We start from the raw sequence: 21137 nt of genomic DNA on the forward strand, positions 1-21137 counted from the left end.
TTCCCACACTTCCAAACATGCTTCTAGGGAAATTCATATGTCCTTACTCAGTAAGCGTCAATAATGAGGACTGAACTAGTCATTTCCATGGCTTCACCATTCCAATGCCTATAGCTGGGTTCTGAGATTTATGTGCTCTCTGACTGGACAGTTATTTTCTGACAGTGGTTAGGAAAGACCTCTTGGTTGTTAATTCTTCTCGAAATGAGATTAACTCCCTTTAGCTGCCAAATTTCCCTCTTATATAGTTTTTTTTTTGACAACTTTCAATTTCCATCCCCTCTAAACATAAAATCTCCCATTTCATATACCTCTTTTCAATAGTAATAGGATTCTAAACTTAGATGCCACCTGGTCAAATCATGTTACTAAGACTTGCTCAAGATCATGGTTCGTTGAGGAAGAGCACTGTGCCTAGAATGCGAGTCTCATGACTTAGACTGAGGCTCTTTTCATTGGCTATACTCCAAATTTCAACAGCAACAAGCAATCCCTTTCCTTCCTGCAAAGCCCACCCCAATTTGTAGACCAGCTTTGCTAGTTTGTCACTAGCATGGCCAGTTTTCACTTCTGCTGTTACATGCAGTCAGGTTGAAACAGCATAGATAACAACCTGATTCTGATTTATTCTGTTAAACTCTAGCTCATTTGTTCTCTTAAGAAATTCCAGAGAGGCAAAAGTAATTGTGTTACTCAAAATACTCCTGAACTCTAGAAACTAAAATTCAAGGACCAAACATGTAGACCTTACTATATTTGAGAGGATAGCAATTTCCAAAAGAATGGAAAAAAAAAAAAAGGCCTATTACTAGGGATACAAACAGAGCTCTCTGCATGGGGAGCTTTGAGAGGGATAGTAAAATGGAATGGGATTAACATTCTCCTCATTCAGAAGCTAGACCAAAAGGCTTAAAGAGTCCTTCCTTCCTTCCACAGAATTAGTGGAAGATAAGGTGTTAATGAAAGATTACTGCCATTCCTGACATTGGTTAATTTCATTAGGTGATTATTGAAGGAGCGAAAAATGAACATCATCATCTAAGGGATTATTGCTTTAGAAGCCTGAAATAAGATAAGATTCCACATTTTATAATCAACTTAGCCCAAAGAACCAAAGAACAACGGTTCTTTTGGTTCTTTCCCAACTTTTAACTAAAAATGACCCCCAAAAAGTAGGGTTATTTTAATTGTGATTTTAAAAATCTATAAATATTAGAGGGTAGAAATCATCTAGAAACCAATCCCCATTTTTATCTAAAAAATGTAGTCATCTCTATCACTCTGTTTCTACAAAGGAGATATTTTAGCGAATCCAAATAATGGAAGGAGAAAGATAGTTCAGTACCTTAAGACCACCTGAACACAACCCAGTGGGATTATTATTTGGGGGGGGAAGCTTCACAAATACAAGTTTATTATTGAATCTTGTTTTCATGACTGCAAGAGGTTGCTTGTGTTTTAAATAGTCTTGTATGGTTCTCACTTTCTCTTCTTTTAAAATATAGTGCAGCTGCTGGTCTGCTCTTATGTTTTGCATAAGAAGCCCACAAGGGACAAAACCCTCTATTAATATCTTGAATTATTTTTAACACATTTATATTTCTATCCTGAATCATCATTTCAGAAAGATGGCAAATTTCCATCTTCCCAGCTGAGGGGAGCACCTGCAAAATACAAGCCCAAACTGTGACACATCTGGTACCAAAAACCCAATCTTGTTTCATCTGGCCAGCAGACTGAAATATCAAGATCGCTGAACAAAAACAAGTCAAAATGTTAACTGACATTTATATGTAGTCAACACAGATGTCTAGTTAAGCTGTTTATATTGTAAGCACATGTGTATGTTAACGGAGCACAGACCCCTTTAATAAGCTAGAGTTGGAATATAAATGCAAGAGAATTTTAAAGACCTGAATGCAATAATTTAGCTCTTTTTCAAATCTTCCCATAGAAACTAAATTAGTTTCATCAGAATCTCAGCATTCTTTTTAAAAAGATGCATATAACAAATAAAGAATTTTGTGGAGTTGAGTGTCTCCAAATTGTTTGTTTATTTCCTTTAAAACCTGTTTTCCATGTTTTTGTATCTTAATATTTAGATTATGTTTCTTTAAGTGGTAAATTACTTGCACATGACTTAAACCAGGTGTCTTGGTTTGTGTTGCCCCAAAAGAAGACCCTGTCACAGAACTAAGTGTGGGTAGTTCCAGAGGTTAACTTAGGAAGTACAGGCGGGAAACTAGGCAAAGTGAGTCAGGGAAGGGAAAGATGCCAAGAAATGAGTGAGTTAATGAGCAGGTCACTTCTGTGGGCAAACTAACACTTAGTTTCTCTGGGGATCCTCTGAGAAATAGTCTTAAACTTGCCTCAAAAGCATCCCACCAGAAGCCACCTAGACTGGACCATTTATCTACCCGCTCCCATCCCTGTGACAAGGGTTACCCGGCTCTCTGACCCCAAGTAAACTCATGTTGCTGAGGGGATGTGAGGCAGACACTAACATCCAAACTGCTTGGAGTCTTAACAACAGATGCACATGTAACTGGCCCGATGGCTTTATACCACATGAGCCTTTCCTTAACTTAACTTTTACTGTTGATTCTCCATCTTTTTTTCTCTCTTCCTTTCTTTAGAGAAAACTCTGGTTTTCTTCTCCTCTGTGTATCGCTCACTTAGCAAATCAGGCACCAACCATGTTCATTCGATGCAAAGACACATAAGATATTATGTTAAGTGGTATTGTATAATGAATCCCATGAATCTACCTGACTCCAGAGCAAATCACAAGTCCAGCTACAGAGTACTGTATAAAACTGGTTGCCCTTTAAAGATAAATTTTCAAGGAAGCTAGTGAAGTTAAAATTTCAAGGCCCTTCCCTTGCATCAATCCTTTCTAAGGCCCTAAAGAGGCCTTGTTCACATTGTCATATTATTTTTGCAAAATTTGCAAAAGTAATGCATTTTAACTAAATAGGTTACAATTGATCTTTCCTCTTAGGTTCCCCTCTTCATATCTCTCCTCATGTTGGGTAGCATTGGGATGGTTACAAGCATTTTTGGGAATCCAGCCCAGGGAAGTTGAGTTAGAATGGTTTATTTAACTTGGACTTTGTGGGTTATATCTATATAGTTCACAGTCACTTCAATGTATATATAATTCCAGTTCATGTCTGGGTAGGAATAGCTTCTAAAAGTATTCCTACTACCCTCTGTGTTGACTTTACCTGACAGTATGCACAAAGTTTCAAGTCAGGGGTCCTATCATAGTTTAATCTGCCCTGCAGTGTCCAGCACCAGAGGAGGTAATAGAGGAACAACAGATTTTAAAATATGCAGAGCCAGAAGCTAATCTATAGAAAATTCTCCCAATCACCAAAAGTATAAAATGAAGAGCAGAGGATTTGGTTTTTATTCAGTGCCTATTCAAGAATATATTTAACTATGTAGCATAGGCAATTATAAATGCACCATACCATGAAAACATTTTTCATCTATTTCTATAAGAATACACTAGATATTATTCTGACAATTAGAAGTGAATTATAACCCCCCAAATATTTCAGACAATACCAGAAACTGTAATTCATCAAGAGGAAGAAATGAATTTCAAGTAGAAGTAATAAATGGACTCTTGGGTTGATCAAATTAATGAAAAAAAGTGAATCGTGTGAACATACTGGGAAAGAATTTAAATGTCCTGCTACTTCAAAATGAACACTAACATCAGTAAAGAAAACATTAAATGGATAATTTTACTACCACAACAAGGTCGTTGACAACTCGCTAGTTAGTGAGTGTGGCCATTTCAAAAGGTATTTAACATTGATCCTTGGACAAGAAAACTTGGAGTGATTTATAGTTCTACATATCTTATATGATAGAAACTTGATAGAGGATTCCCAAATTTGACAACAATCTTTAAAATTTCCATGACATTGCCAAAATGGCTTGTGAAATCAAAATAATCTTTTTGCAAAATACTAAGAATTTTTTCTCAACCATTCTAGAAGAAAGGTTGAGTTATCTTTCTATTATCTCTATAAGAAATGATATTATAAAATTGGTGCCATAGGCAATCAAAGAGTATACAGCCAAAAAATGTAGGGGGAAAAATATTACAAAGGAATGCCTGGCATTCCCCAGGCTTCGTGATATTTGCTGTCAGCTCTTAAAATTTGTAATTTATTGTGATTTCTTTTGTCAGTCTAAATAAGAATAGCTTTTGTGTCTAATTTTGCATTTATAATTTTGTATTCTTTCCCTTAATGTGAGCTTCTAAATATGTATAAGCTTTGCTCAAAACCTGGATATGTTCCTGGTTGCACAAAGTAGCGGTAATGCCTAGCAATATATGGGGCTTTTGTGCAAAGAGAAAAGGACATTTACCCTAGGCCTTGGAATATTTGAATAGGCAGAGAAAAAAGGTACAGGACATGACCCTTTATTTCAAACTTATCACAACAACCTACAGGCATCATTTAATCTTATTAATAGCAAATGTGTATTTAAGAGTTGCTAATTTCTAATTCAAGCCCAAAAGCTGAAAACTATATTTCAACCTCTGGCCTCTATTAGATGTGCTCTTGTAGTAATTAAATATTCTATTCCCCCTATTAGTCTCTAAGCAGTGATTATCTGCCTTTATTTCCTCCAAGAATCTGTTGATTAGCCATTAATAAGAAGGTAAAGACCTCAATAAGGTCAATCTGAAGCTATCTAATCCCTGATTACATCTCAGCTCCAGGATCCTGTCTTACAACTCTAGTGTAACTTGCTTCAAAAAACAAACACTGGCCACCTGGCACTGTGCTAAGAGAACAAAGATAAATATGATACAGTCCCTGGCCTCAAAGAACTTATAATATGGTTAAAGAATTAAACCCAATAATTTGGGCTCAGTTTTTTAAAAATAATCACTATTTGTTGAGCACCTATATTTATGAGGAGCTTTTAGGCTATTATCTCCTCACTTTCATCCAATGAAGAAGGGATTTTCAGCTCCATTTTACTGACGAAGAAGCAGACTTAATGATTTGTTTAGGGTTAAATTTCAAGCAGGGGCAAACCAAGATTCGAAGCAAGACCCTTTTTTTCTAGAGCCTTAATATGTTCCAAGGGGAGGACTGCTGAGAGCAGTTAACCCTGACTAGAGGAAGTCAGAGTAGGCACTCCTGGGCTGATCCTAAAGTGGAACAGGGTTTGTTCCAGTAAAGAAAGGGTATTTCAGCAGAGGGGAATTTACACACAAAGGCAAGGAAATAAAACACAAAAAGGAACATGTCAAGAAACTTCATAAACCTCATAGTTCCTAACACTTAACCAAGATCCTGACTCCTAGTACTCAACCACGTGGTGACAAATCTCATTCCATCTACCAGTTTTTTCATTTCCTCAACCATTTTTCTCTCTTTCTTTACTTAACTCCTTATTTCATTCTTTCCACAAGCATGGATATGATGGTTGTTTAAACACCTTTCCTGCTTCTAACAAACTTAGTTTATTGAGGGAAACAAATTAATCAAACAATCCCACAAACAAACGTAAAACTGCAACTATGACAGATGCTACCAAAAAAGGCAGATGGAGCTACAAGCACCTATAATAGGGGGAAATCAAATGACCTATTCAGGCATCCCTTGAAAAATACCCCTAGAGCTGAGCTCTTGAAGATGAAGAGGGTACCATTGAAGAATGTGTGTCTTTATTCTTAGATCTATGGAAAGCTATTTGAATATTTTAAACAGGTAAGTAATGCCATTGTATTTGCACTTTGGAAAAACTCCCTTTGACCTACAGCTAGACTGGAAGGGGATCAGAATGGATGCAGGTTAGAAGACTATGCCAACAGCCCAGGAAAAGATGATACACTAACTTGGACAAAAGTGTTGGTGGAGAGCATGAAAAGAAATGAATAGATTCTGTATAGAGAAAGGACAAAATAAAGGACTTAATGACAAATTGGATGTAGTTACTGAGGGAGAAGGACAGGTCAGGAATGAGCCTAGGTTTCTGGTATCCCAATAGGCAGCCAATTGTTTCCAAGCAGAGATGCAGGAACCAAGCTTCTCCCATTTGCAGAACTCAACTCTCTGCAACTGATGACTTCCAAGGTCACTATCCTCATCTACATCAACAGGTGGATCAATGGCGTTTTGAATGTGAGAATTTTTTACCAGGTAGGCCTGGAAATGGCTTATATCACTCTGCTCTCTTCCTTTGGCCACACTTGCGAATAAGGCTGGGAAACAGAGTCTAGCTGTTTGTCCAGAAAGAAGAGCAAAGGGCTTTGGTCACTAGCTAGCAGTCTCTGCCTCAGGGAGAAGCTAGAAAATGAGTACAGTTGACCATTGAACAATGAGGGGGTTAGGGGTGCCTACCCTCTGCCCAGTAAAAATTCTGACATTCATTTTACCCGGTTCCTCCATATTCGAGGTTCCACATCCATGGATTCAAGCAACTGTGTATCGTGTAGTACTGTAGCATTCACTCCTGAAAAAATTTGCATATAAATAAACCCATGTTGTTCAAGCTCGTGTTGTACAAAGGTCAACTGTATATTCTTTAGTATGGTAATGGAGCGTTCCACTGAAATAGAGAACAGTTTCCTAACTTCCAGATTAAATTTCAGTTTCACTTTTTTCTCTATATCCCTTCTCTTTAACATACTTCTTATATTCAAAGATAAGTAATCCATTGTATAAATATTCCACAACTTCTTTATCCAGTCATCTGTCAATGGACATTTAGGTTGCTTCCATGTCTTGGCTATTGTATATAGTGCTGCTATGAACACTGAGGTGCATGTATCTTTTTGAATTAGATTTCCCTCTGGATATATGACCAGGAGTGGAATTGCTGGATCATATGGTAAGTCTATTTTTAGTTTTTTGAGGAATCTCCATACTGTTTTCCAAAATAGCTCCACCAAACTGCATTCCCCCCAGCAGTATAGGAGGGTTCCCTTTTCTCCACACCCTCTCCAGTATTTATCATTCATGGACTTTTGAATGATGGCCATTCCAACTGATGTGAGGTGATACCTCACAGTAGTTTTGGTTTTCATTTCTCTGATAATTAGAAATATTGAGCATTTTTTCATATGCCTATTGGCCATTTGTATGACTTCACTGGAGAAATGCTTGTTTAGGTCTTCTTAGCCCAATCCATTTTTGGATTGGGCTGTTTTTCTGTTATTAAGCTGTAAGAGCTGTCTATATATTCTGGAAATTAAGCCTTTGTCAGTCACATCATTTGCAAATATTTTCTCCCATTCCATAGGTTGCTGTTTTGTTTTGCTTATGGTTTTCTTTACTGTGCAAAAGCTTATCAGTTTAATTAGGTCTCATTTGTTAATTATTGCTTTTATTTCTATTGCCTGGGTAGACTGCCCTAGGAAAACATTGCTAAGATTTATGTCAGAGAACATTTTGCCCATGTTTTCTTCTAGGAGATTTATCGTGTCTTGTCTTATATTTAAGTCTTTAAGCCATTTTGAGTTTATTTTCGTGTATTGTGTGAGGGAGTGTTCTAAGAAGTTGTGATATATTTATACAGTGGAATACTACTCAGCCATAAAAAAGAATAAAATAATGCCATTTGAAGCAACATGGATGGACGTAGAGATCATCATTCTAAGTGAAGTGTTCCATAAAGAGAAAGAAAAAACCATATATCACTCATATGTGGAATCTGAAAAACAAAAAAAAAGGATACTAATGAACTCATCTACAAAACAGAAACAGACCCACAGACATAGTAAACAATCTAACGGTTACCAGGGAAAGAGGGTGGGAAGGGATAAATTTAGGAGTTTGAGGTTTACAAATGTTAGCCATTATATATAAAAATAGATTCAAAAAAACAAGTTTCTTCTGTAAAGCACAGGGCACTATATTCAATATCTTGTAATAACCTTTAATGAAAAAGAATATGAAAACAAATATATGTATGTATACACATGACTGGGACATTGTGTTGTATACCAGAAACTGACACACTGTAACAGACTGTACTTCAATTTAAAAAAAAAAAAAGTAAGTAAAACCCTTACTTGGTTCCATGTATTCTTTTTTAATAAGGGCAAATCACCTTTTCAATATCTAGTTATTCATATAATGGATATTTAAGTGTCTATAGTTGTCTCAGCCTAGCTGTTTAATCCTTGTCCAAGAATGGCAGAAAGAAAGAAAACTGTTTTTTTACTCTTAAAAAAAGGGGTATTAGTACTGAGTTTTAAGAACATTTATGCACAACTATGATTACTTTAGTGTTATTTCTAATAACCAAACAAATGAAAACAGCTTAAATATGCAATAATGGGGGAATAGCTAAGTTAAAACCATGGCACATCTATATAGTAGAATATTATGCAGTGATTAAAATATGTATAAAGAGATTTTTATGAAGTGGGGAATGTTTATGATACAGTAAGTGGAAAATGCAGGAAGTACTATCTCAATTACATAAATACATGCGTGGAAAGAAGAAATTACACCAAATGTTAACTGTAGATATTTCTGGAATAGGATTAAAAGAATATTGTATTCTCCTCTCTGTACTTTCCTATATCTCTCTCTGCAATTAATTATTTTTTTACAATAATTTTCATATCAGATTAAGATTTTTTTTTTAATTCAAAGCAAACTCAAGGAAGCCATAGGATATCAGAAAATACGATAGGTAGTCACCACCAGGCTATTTTAAAGCTTCCTAAGCATAATGGACACTAAATTAAAGCCGAAGGCTTAGTCCAAAATTTAGGATTGGGTTATGAGAATCTTCCATATGTGTGCTTATTCAGTAGTAGTAAGAGCCCCACCAGTCCCATTAACCGAGCACTTTAACATCTTAGTAACCTACATGCAGCCCATGGGACAGGTCCATCAGTGCTGACCTGCTGAGTACAAAAAAGAGAACTCAGGCCAGAGAAACAGACCTGAGGAGATGAGGTGGTGTAACAAAGTCAAACCTAAAAAAAAAGAATCAGGAGGAGGGGGAGAGTATAGCTTAGTGGTAGAGTGTGTGCTTAGCATGCAGGAGGTCCTGGACCTCCATTAAACTAAATAAATAAACAAACCTAATTACCACCCACCCAAAAAAGTAAAGTTAAAGAAAGAAAGAATCAGGAGGAAAGGCCAGACTTCGGCTACACAACAGCAAAGGACAGAGGTCCAGACATCAAACAAGTAGACGCAAAAGCCAAAAGCTGCAGGAGCACTTTGGATTCAGAAGTGTTAAGTGAGGTTCAAGAGCAAGGATCCAGGAGCCAGGAATTCACATTAATCTCCAAGCATGGAATTTAGGCCAGTGCCTCAGATGAAAAGCTAAGGCATGCCTTCAGACACCTTGAAGCTTAGTGTTATCAAATCTGTGTTACCCTTTTCCAAGAAAAGCATTTTTTAATGCCTAGATATTTAAATAGTAATAACGGTAACATTTACTGAATGCCTATTATATGCCATAGACAGTGGCCTCACACTGTGCTAAATACTTTGTATGCTTTACAGATATTATCTTGTTTATAACAGGGACATTTCTGTCCCATTTGAAAGACAAAGAGGCTGAGTGTTGGAGAAGAAACTGTCTAAGTCACACGAGTAGAAAGTGGTGGAGCCAGGTCTATAATCCAAGTCAGTCTTACACCAAAGCTCATGGTCCTAAGCACATCATTACTGGTCAGTGATTAAGTCTATGTGGCCATGGATATTTTCTGTGCTTCTTTTTAAAAACATGTCAGTAAACCAAAAACCCTGTCTACCTGGAATATGGCTAATAGGTACCATGGGTAAGTAAGTTGCATTAAGATCTTTGGTGTCTGTTGAAGGAATATTACTAATAAAAAAAAACTACTTACGAGTTAATTTGGAAAATAAGGAAATCTCAGCATTCCTAACATCACAACTAAAGATTTGAAAAAGACTCTTCTTTATCTCTAGCTGAGGTAATGAAAAGTTTATATTAGAGATGGCTAAGGCAGCCATGAAAATTAGCCTGAATTCAGGGAGGACCTAAATGGAGTAAGTAAGGCATTAAGCAATTGAGATTTATAATTAAAATTGAAAACACAACACACAACCTTTGTGTGATTCTTCTTTGGATCACTGAAATGTACCCTCTTTAGACTTAACATCTGAAGGTCAGTTAAATGTAAAATATAAGTATAAAAAAACCTTTATAAGCAGTAAGCATTTCTATGCACTGAAGCATAAAAGCAATTGTGCAAAGTTGAACAATGAATAAAAGAGTAAATACTCCTTGTTTGCTTCTTAGAGATTTAGGTAGAGCTGTTGAATATCAGTTGCAACTTAATAACATGCTCAGGTTTTTTTTTTCCAATTTATCAAGATTTAACATGTTTTCTTCTGTTGAATGAAAGCTCATGCAGCTTAACTGTGCAGAAAGCTACAGACACGCTTGGGCCACTTTACCTTAACAGAAGTAACTGTTTGCACATCAAGTGCATACTCACCAACATGGGTCCTAAGTAGCATACCATTCCAAAAGTAACCATGGGGGCTTCAGTACATATCATTCACTTCCTCCTGTTCAAAAAAAAAAAAAGTTTAGACCCTTCAGCAGAAATTCTCATCCTTTTCCCAAGAGATGTTTTAAATACTCTGTGATAAAATTATGCAAAAAAGAAAGAAAAGAAAAGAAGCGATGCTGTGAATGTCACAAAATGGCAGAGGGGAAGTCTCATAGCAGCCCATGATTACCTTGGAGGAGGGTTAAAATCAAACATCTGCTAAAAGACACCAAAGAAATTTTTTTTAATAGTCTGTGGGCCAATCTGAAGATTCCATTTTGAAGTCACTGCATTGATATCAAGATACACTTTATATTATATGAGTGTGCTTAAAGAAGGGTGGGGTAAATTTTGATGTCAAATAAATTGAAGTAGAGGATAAATAAAAAACAAGAAATAAAAAATTATGTAACACAAAGCTGTCTAGCTCTACCAGATGCTTCTGTAGCAAAGAAGGGATCTTAGCAAGTTAAATGCATGCCCTGTTATCTTCTTAATAGCTTCAATAATGAGCTATGTGGTGTGGAAGCAAGCTTGGGCTGTAGTTCTTGACAGTTTTATAGCCCTTGGTCAAAGTTTTCAACAGCGTTTGGGCAGGCGTGACTAGGCAGCTAGATTATACATACTGACTTTCCACTTGCAGATACACAATATTTACTTTACAGGGTGAGCCAGTAAACCAGCTGACCAGTTAGGCCATAGATTCTTCATGCCTCATGAAAGCTAAGTAAAGATTGAATATAAAAATCTCAGAAACACATGCAGACTGGACTTTCCTTTAATGTGTCTTCATATAATCACCACGAAAAAGAATGTCAACAATCAACAGACTTCACATCAGAGCCACTTGTAAAAAGCAGAGAGTCTTTCAAGTGGAGAGTTCTAGTTCTTTGGGTTAATGGGGGCCCACATTCAGGTGGCAGGTAGGATCAAACTTCAGAAAAAGAGGCAGTTTTATAAGATATCTCCTGAACTCCTCTAACCCTTCAGTTATTTGTCCTGTCATTCAAGTCCCTCCACAATCAATTTTCCAACTATTTAAATCATTATTTCCTTCAATAAATTCTCTCTTCTAGCCAAATTGATCTTCTCCTGGTCCGCTGAACATGTGATGTGTATACCTACCTCACTGCCTCTTCTAAAACAATTGTCCACCCACTTGGAATGTCAACATTGCTCCCTCCCTACCTCTCCTTCCCCATCACAGATCCCATACCTCCATCTAGACCCCACTCCATGAAGACTTCTTGGCCACCATTTCTCCCTTCTCTGAACTCCCTTAGCACTAACTCTTTATATATTTAATAAAATATATAAAGAGTTATACTGCTGCATGACCATTCTCATACCATTATATAACTCTATGTATGAGATTTTTGTCCTCCCCCAAAATTGCCCAGACACCTGTAGGCCACTTCTACTGGAGTGGCTGCCATACTGCAAATTCAACAAATCTGCCACCAAGACTATATTCTTTATATATATAAGTTTAGAACTACATTCTTCTTATATTTCCATTACCAGCACCATCATTCTTACATCTCGGCCAGGTTCAAAGCCTTAGAATCAACTTTGAGGCCCCCTTTTCATATATATGTGTATATATATATAGTATTTAATCAGCCACCAGGGCCTGTCATATCTCTTGCAACTAACCATCTGCCTTTTCCATTTCCACTGCCACCACCCTTACTCAGGCCTTTATTTCCTCATCTAGACTGTTTAAAAAGTTTCCCACTGCCCTCTTTGTCTCCAATTTCTCCACCTTTTATCCAATCTAACCCTTAGTCTGGGATGAACTAGGCCTAGTGTCATGGATGCTATAGTGTGCCACCCAGATCCCCCTTTAGTACCAAGGCTTATTCCCCCTGATTCCATCAGTGTTGGCTTCTGACAGGTCATAGTTTAATTCCTCTCCAGAAATTGCTCTTGGCCAAAAGGACCTGTTTGGTCCAAGTTTTTCCCTCTCTCAGAGGCAGCCCACATCCAATGACTGCTATTAGAACACAAAGGTCCAGCTCCAATGTTTTAATTCAGGACAACTTTGTAGGATTATGCTAGCTTCTATATGCCATGTGGGATTTGCTGAGGACTCTGTTGAAACTTCATTTCAGTTCAAATTCTCCCTCTGCCATAACTTTCCTCCCTAATTCCCTCACAAGAGTTGACCCCAAGAACATTCCCCAGTAAACTTCCTTCACTGGTATCTTTATCTCAGAATTTGTGTTCAGGGAACCCAACCTAAAACACTCAAACTCTCCTCATATATTTCACTCCTGTCCTTCATATATCTTACATTCCAGTCAAGCTCAGTGATCTGATGTCCTTACAGACACCTCATGCATTACCACTAACTCATACATTTGCAAAGTATCTACTCAATATCTAAAATGTTCCAGACTCTATAAGAGGTCTTGACCAACATAAAAGGACATAGACAAGTAAACAGGCCATTAAAATACAGTATGAACAGTGATTTCCCAGCTGAGATCAGAGGGAGAGCGTGCTAGATAGGGAACAGTGTGCACAAAGTCCTGGAGATGAGAAAACTCACCTGGTAAATCTATAAACTGCAAGAGTACTTCAAAAAGGCTGAAGGGTGAGTAGCCTAACTTAGGGATCTGGGGAGCTATTAGAAGGTTTTAAGGTAAGAAGAAACATGATCACATTTGTGCTTTAGAAAGATTCCTCTGGCTACAATGTAGAGAATTAGCTGAAGAAAAGGCTGAAGGCAGATGGCTACTGTAGTCATCCAAGCAAAAGATGATGGAGAGCTGACACAAGGAGGTGACAATGGAGACAGAGAGACCTGGACAGATTCAGGAGATATTAAGGAGCTCTAATATAAAGGGCATGATGGTTGATCATATGGGGGGTGTTAAGGAGGGAGGAGTCAAAGATTATACCATGTTTCTGACTTAAATAAATAGATATACATTATTTACTGTAGTAGAAAACACTGAGGAAGATGCAGAACTGGGGAGAGAGATAAGGAGTTCAGTTTCAGACATGCTAGACTCAAGGTATTTAAGTGCGCATTAGTGTGAACAGAAGGCAGATATATAGGTCTGACCTTCAAGAGGGCAGTCTGGCTAGAGGCACAGGTGAGGCATCCTCAGCATACATATGGTCATAGAAACCTGGGGGCGAGACTGAAAAAGGCTGTCAGAAAAGCAGGGAGAAACCCAGTGGGATGTGATGTCATGAAGCTAAGAGAACTCTTCAAGAGGAAGCAAAGGATCAACAGTGTCAAATATTGTTTCGGCTAAACAAAATAAGGACCAAAAAGATTGTCCACTGATTATGAACACCTCTGTAACTTTGCTCAAACTATTCCATAACCAGAAACCATAGAAGAGTTTTCCACCTTTCTTTCAAGGACTGTCTCAAATTGCCTCACATTTGCATGGTGATTTACTGAACATCATCACATGTTACCTCATTTGCTGACTGTAAGACTGTGAGAGTTAAAATCATCTCTTATTGTAGCTTGGCATCCATCTCAGCTCATTAAAACGTGGGTGATGTAGGTTCAGAAAAGGACCCAAATCTGCAGTGAGAACTTCTTGAAAGAAGAGAATCTATGAATGAGAAGAGCTGGTCCATAGGCCAGAGCTATTGTTTATCCCTGTGAGCAAGATGGCACAACTAAGACAAGTCTGTGTCCACGTGGGAAGAGTCATGAAGAATCGCTCTTGATTGTTTAGAAAGGAACACCAGACAGTCAATCTTTATCCTTATATGCAAAATTCCTGAATGAAATGACAGGGACAAGGCCATCCTATCTTCTCACCATGGCAATGGCCTCATGGGCCAGTTTAGTGCTAGATCTAGAGCAGAATGCCCACATCCCCTGACCCTGACTGACCTCACTCACTCCCAAAAGAAGGCCATGAGCAGCCACCTGTAATGAGGCATTCATCTTCTGACTGTTCTTTTTTCTGGAGCGCAAACATCTAAAAAGGAAAACCTATTTGAATTAGGTGCAACTGCCAACTTCACTTACTCCTTCAGAGTTAATGAGCCAATTTTGTTTTATAGGTGCTTCAAAAAAGCTGACAGAGGAGACAGCTCTGAATAGGAAACACGAAGCAACTTGCTGAGCCCTCATTGTGAGGTAGATGGCTTGCCTTGTCGTGCCCTTGCAGAACTATATTTCAATGATTTCCTTTTCAAACACAGATCAAAACCCGAAGGAGAAAAGAATTCTTGCTCTCCTCCAAAGTGTCAACATGGAAGAATATTACAAGGCAGCTTGAGCAAGATGTAGCCGCCAACACGTAACAGTTAAAGCAGTAGTGATGTGGTATATATTTTTTTAAAGCTATTCAGCCTAAACCTCCAAAACTTGCTGCATAGCTTCAGGGCCAGGAATTATTCTGCCCTCCCTCCTCCCTGCCTACGCAACAGTCCTCTTAAGTTCTCAAGAGGCCCTGGCATTTAGAACATTGGCAAATATTTACTCGATGCACAGAAGAGTACCTTGAAAATGGTGGGTCCTTGATGGCGGTGACATTCAACACTGGTAACAAATAGCCCTTTAAGCAGTAGCTTTTTATAAATGGAGAGAGGACAGAGTAGTGAAGAGGAAGGCTAAGGGTAAAAATTCCCAGCAGCTTCTGTCTGGAATTTGTTGCCTAAGAAACTTCAGCTCAGTAAGATGGTAAAAAATGCCTTATTAATGTTAAGCACGCAGGAGTTTGGGTGGCCCCTCTTTTCATCAAGGCAGTTTGTCATTCAGCACTGCCTCCATATTACTATTACACATAATATTGCAAATTCACTTCACTTCTGGATGCCTTTACTCCTTATACTTTGGCTTCCACTGACAACCCTGAGTGGTTAAAAACAGAGATCCACTTTACACTGGTCCATTCTACAGGTATCCAAAGATACATGACATCATTAAAGTGGGACCAGCTATGTAAAAGAGCATTTCAGGCAGAAGAAAGAGTATTATAAATATGAAGCTCAGGAAGGAAATTAGAGATTTAATCCAATGCCAGCATTTTATATGACTTAAATTTTAAGCAAGCCAAGACGTAAGAGAAAGTACTTTACCAAGGTCATATAGTTACAAGTATCTTCTCAGAATTAGTTTTATCCTCTTGTGTTCCCACTGTTTTAATATCTACAATATTAGATTCCTATCACAATATAATAGTATGCTACATTTTATCTATAATCTTAATAACCACACAGAGCACACAGCTGACTAGGAGGGTTTCAGGAAAAACATAGATATAGAGATTAAGAACAATTTAGGCAGAAAAGAATATTCTCCAAACACCAAACGTATATGAAATTGAGAAGGCTATTTGTAATAGGCCAGAAATTTTTCTCCTGTAACTAATAAAATAATAATAATAAAAATAAAAATAACAACAGGTAGAACTTTTTAGATGCATTAATAATCTAATCCTGACAACAATCCTATGAAGTAGGACTATGATTATCCCCATTTTAGAAGTGAGGAAACCGTACTGGAAGAAATTAATTTTTCCAGTTGTTCACAAGTTCTATAGCTAATAAATGAGAAAGCAAGGATTTATACCTGAGCTGTCAGGCTCCAAAGGCTGCGCTCTTAACCACAATACTGTACTGACTAGGCTTAATATACACAACCACAAACAATATGCATGAGGTTAATTTGATTTGCAAACAGATTTCCAAGAGCTTAAAATAAAGTGTTTCATTCTATATACAGAATTTAGATTTTTCTTCTTTTACAGTAGATATTGGAACTATTGATCTAAAAGAGTAGAATAATTCAACATCTAAAAATTTCAAGCTGTCCTTTCCAATGATGCATTGAATTTCATTTCACTAGCTAGTTTTTAAAGCTAATTAATGTAAGATTGCATCCAGTTTAAGAACCACAGGTATGCTCTTATTTTAATATTTTTCAAGAACTTGAATCTTTTTTCTCTGGAAGGTTGCTTTTTTAAGCTAACGACTCAGCATCTGTACTTTGGTCACCATTCATAACTTGTTCCATTTCTCACATTTATTAGTGGAAATTAGGCTTGGTTATTGAATAACCCATTGCACATTGTAAATGGAGTTACTTTCCACTAAGTATAAATAAAAGATTCCAATAGTTACTACATATTTTACCAATGGGAAATTAACTATAACTTCAAGTGAGCCCTTTTTGAAACAGAATCTGAAATATTTTTAATAGTCAAAAATACGAGATGACATCTTTGTCAAATACTTACCTCATACTTTTAAGTTGATCAGAATTCTCTGAAGTGTCAAATTACAAATCATTGTCAAACATAGCAAATTAAATTCACTATCAATTTACAAAACAATTTAATTGAATAATTATAACCCAACAGAATTTGTTAGGTGACTATAATGTGACTAGCCAGTAGCAATAATAAACAAGTATTCACATTATTTACAGGCAGAAATAAAATAAAAGTGTTATTTATTGATTAAATGTGAAAGATCAACCTCTTTTTACCTCTTCTTTTCCAAGTAGCATCTTTTCACTCATTCTCTAAATAAGATAAAGTAAAAATTTGATTTGAATTTAAAAATTAAGCATACCAAGTACAGTATCTTAATTTAGTAAGGTATCTGTGGTGAATAGGACCTCAAAATGGATGCTGGTAAGATATATCTAAAAATTCAAAAACAAGTCTAAAACAGTTTTATAGTACTAGTTTGTCCACATTTTTATGGAGAAAGATATACTGAAGTAAATTTCACTAAGTTATTATAATTCTTTGATAAAGTTTCTATATACACTTATAGTATTTTGAATTTTTCTACTTTATTTTTACTAAACTATTTTCATCAGTATCAATTTGTTTGGGGGTATATTTTACAATGAAGATTTTGTCATTTATGAGGTTTTCATCTATATCAAATGTTACTGATTATATCTTCAGCCATTTTGAATTTTCTTTTTGTGACCATCTTTTCATACCAAGTAAAATTTTGCAGTCTAAATTTTGTCAATAATACTTTATTTTTCTGTTAAGTTTGGAAAAATGACACATTTTATCATGTGAAATTTTAATAATTGTCATTGTTATTTCTTATTCTCTGTATGTAATATTCATTATGATCTTAATTAAAGACAATTGATTGTTGGTTTATGATAATATTATGAGTAATTTCTTTCAGATAATCCAGGATTGCTCTATCATTAAGGATTGGCCAGTTGTATGGCTTGTATACTTCCAATCACTTTTGTATTCCATAAACCAACTATCCACATCATTGACTGAACTACCTAGATCAAGTTGCTTCACCTGACTACCTGTTTCTGTTTCTAATTTATAAAATCAGAATTATAATAGTGCATACCTTATCAAATTGCTATATTATAAGAGAAAATACATGTAAAGAACCTAGAAAAGAGTCCAGCACCTAAAAATCACTCCATAAATATAGCTATCACACTTTTCACTAAGTGGCAGATTAAAGAGTAGACTGAAGGGCCAAAATGTCCTTGATGTCAATACAGTGGAGTCAAAATGGCAAGATCAAAACAGCAAAATCAAAAGGTGAGATCAAAATATTTTGTTTTATTAACACATAGTACCTAACTTATTTGCAAGTCCACCCTGAATAGGAGAAAGAAGAAACTTTCATTATTACATTCTCTATCATAACTTAGCAACCATTTTACTGTTTTGGGAATAACTCTATACTAAATCCATTTAAGTAAAAATATAATACAACACTATGTAATTCATAGCAAAGACTGCTACCTCCTTGTGACTTTTTTCTGTAATGACTACAATTCTTAAAAATTACAGTATTTATGTTAACTTTCTTAGCAATCTGCCTTCTCAATGTGTTTTCACAGCTATTACTTCAACTGAGCCTCACAATCACCACAGAAAGTTTGATTAGGACATTATACAGATGTAATAGGTGGGCCACAGAGAAAACGAAAGATCTGTCCAAGGTACACAGCCACCCAGGTGGTGAGGCAAAACTTAAATTAACCCTTTGACGATATCGCTCAAGCATTACCAGATACCAAAACCAGACAAAGACACAAGAAAAGAAAATTACAGGCTGATATCCCTGATGAATATAAGATGCAAAAATCCTCAGAGAAATTCTAGCAAATTGAATCCAACAGCATATTAAAAGGATGATACAACATGACCAAGTGAGATTTATCCCTGGGATAAAAGAATGGTTCAATATATGAAAATCAATTAATGTGATACACCATATCAATAGAATAAAGAATAAAAATCTCATGACTGTCTCAACAGATGGTGAAAAAGTATTTCACAACATTCAACATTCTTACATAATAAAAACTCTCAACAAACTAGGAATAGAAGGAAAATACCTAACGTAATAAAGATCATATATGAAAAGCCCATAGCTAACATCATACTCAATGGTGAAAAACTGAAAATTTTTTTCCTCTAAAATCAAGAATAAGGTAAGGATGCCCACTCTCAGCACTTCTATTTTAACATGGTACTAGAAGTCCAAGAGCAATTAGACAAGAAAAAAATATAAAAGACATCCAAATTGGGAAGGAAGAAGCAAAATTATCCCTGTTTGCAGATAACATGATCTTACATACAGAAAACCCCAGATCCCATTTTTAAAAAGCTGTTACAACTAATAAAAGTGTTCAGTAAAATTGCAGGATACAAAAATCAACATATGAAATCGGTTTCATTTTTATACGCTAAAAATGAACTAGCTGGAAAGGAAATTAGGAAAACAATCAAATTTATAATAGCACCAAAATGAATAAAATACTTAGGAGTAAACTTAACTAAGGAGATCAAAGATTTATATACTGAAAACTACAACCCATTGAGGAAGAAAATTAAACAAGACAAAACAGTGGAAAGACATCTCGTGTTCATGGACTGGAAGCCTTAATATGGATAAAATGTCCGTACCCAAAGTGATCTACAGATTCAGTGCAATCCCTATCAAAATCCCAAAGATTTCTTTTTACAGAAATAGAAAAAACAAATATTTGCAAATCAAATATTTGATAAAGAGTTAATCTCCAAAATACATAAGCAACTCCTACAATTCAATAACCAAAACAAAAACAAAAAGAAAAAGAAAAAGTAATAATCTGATTTCCAAAATGGGCTAAAGATATGAATAGACATTTCTTCAAAGATACACAAATGGCCAACAGGTATATGGAAAAAATGCTGATTGTCACTGATCATTAGGGAAATGCAAATCAAAATCACAATGAGATATCATCTCATACCTGACAGAATGACTATTAAGAAAAAAACAAAAGACAATAAGCATTGGCAAGGATATAGGGAAACTGGAACACTTGAACACTACTGGTGGGAATGCAAAATGGTGCAGCTGCTATGGAAAATATTATGGAAGTTCCTCAAAAAATTAAAAATAGAACTACCATGTGATTCAGCAATTGGCTTCTTGGTATATGTCCAAAAGAATTTAGGATCTCAAAGAAGTATTAGAACTCATATTCATTGCAACACTATTCACAATAGCAAAGAAGCAGAAGTAACTTAAATGTCCATTGACAAAAGACTGTATTTTTTAAACATTTTTTATTGATTTATAATCATTTTACAATGTTGTGTCAAATTCCAGTGTTCAGCACAATTTTTCAGTCATTCATGGACATATAAACACTCATTGTCACATTTTTTTCTCTGTGCATTATCATAACATTTTGTATATATTTCCCTGTGCTATACAGTGTAGTCTTGTTTATCTATTCTACAGTTTTGAAATCCCAGTCTATCCCTTCCCACCCTCCACCCCCCTGGTAACCACAAGTCTGTATTCTCTGTCTGTGAGTCTATTTCTGTCCTGTATTTATGCTTTGTTTTTTTGTTTTGTTTTGTTTTGTTTTGTTTTTTGAGGAGTTTCTTGGCTTGATGTTTATGGTAAAACAAAGGCATTTGCATACATTTTTTTTCTCTGTGATTTATCATAACATTTTGTGTATATTTCCCTGTGCTACACAGTGTAATCTTGTTTATCTGTTCTACAATTTTGAAATCCCAGTCTATCCCTTCCCACCCTCTACCCCCCCCCCCCCGGTAACCACAAGTCTGTATTCTCTGTCCATGAGTCTATTTCTGTCCTGTATTTATGCTTTGTTTTTGTTTGTTTGTTTGTTTTTGTTTTTTAGATTCCACATATGAGCGATCTCATATGGTATTTTTCTTTCTCTTTCTGGCTTACTTCACTTAGAATGGCATTCTCCAGGAGCATCCATGTTGCTACAAATGGCATTATGTTGTCGGTTTTTATGGCTGAATAGTATTCCATTGTGTAAATATACCACATCTTCTTTATCCAGTCACCTGTTGATGGACATTTAGGCTGTTTCCATGTTTTGGCTATTGTAAATAGTGCTGCTATGAACATTGGGGTGCAGGTGTCATCCTGAAGTAGGGTTCCTTCTGGGTACAAGCCCAGGAGTGGGATTCCTGGGTCATATGGTAAGTCTATTCCTAGTCTTTTGAGGAATCGCCACACTGTTTTCCATAGTGGCTGCACCAAACTGCATTCCCACCAGCAGTGTAGAAGGGTTCCCCTTTATTCACAGCCTCTCCAGCATTTGTCATTTGTGGATTTTTAAATGATGGCCATTCTGACT

At 36.2% G+C, this 21137-nt stretch overlaps 1 long non-coding RNA gene across 2 annotated transcripts in view; it reads right to left on the minus strand.

Annotated features, from left to right (window-relative positions):
- Positions 1 to 21137, minus strand: part of LOC140685688 (uncharacterized) — a 261132-nt gene that overhangs the window by 111559 nt on the left and 128436 nt on the right. Inside the window, exons 3-4 of one of the 2 annotated variants that reach the window (XR_012059010.1) lie at positions 10472 to 10544; positions 6405 to 6492 (exon numbers count right to left, since the gene is read on the minus strand). This is a non-coding gene — a long non-coding RNA (uncharacterized lncRNA). The remainder of the gene's footprint in view (positions 1 to 6404; positions 6493 to 10471; positions 10545 to 21137) is intronic. The other variant, XR_012059009.1, reaches the window with a different exon arrangement.

The sequence above is a fragment of the Vicugna pacos genome, chromosome 15 (genome assembly GCF_048564905.1).
Source record: "Vicugna pacos chromosome 15, VicPac4, whole genome shotgun sequence".
Lineage (NCBI taxonomy): Eukaryota > Metazoa > Chordata > Mammalia > Artiodactyla > Camelidae > Vicugna > Vicugna pacos.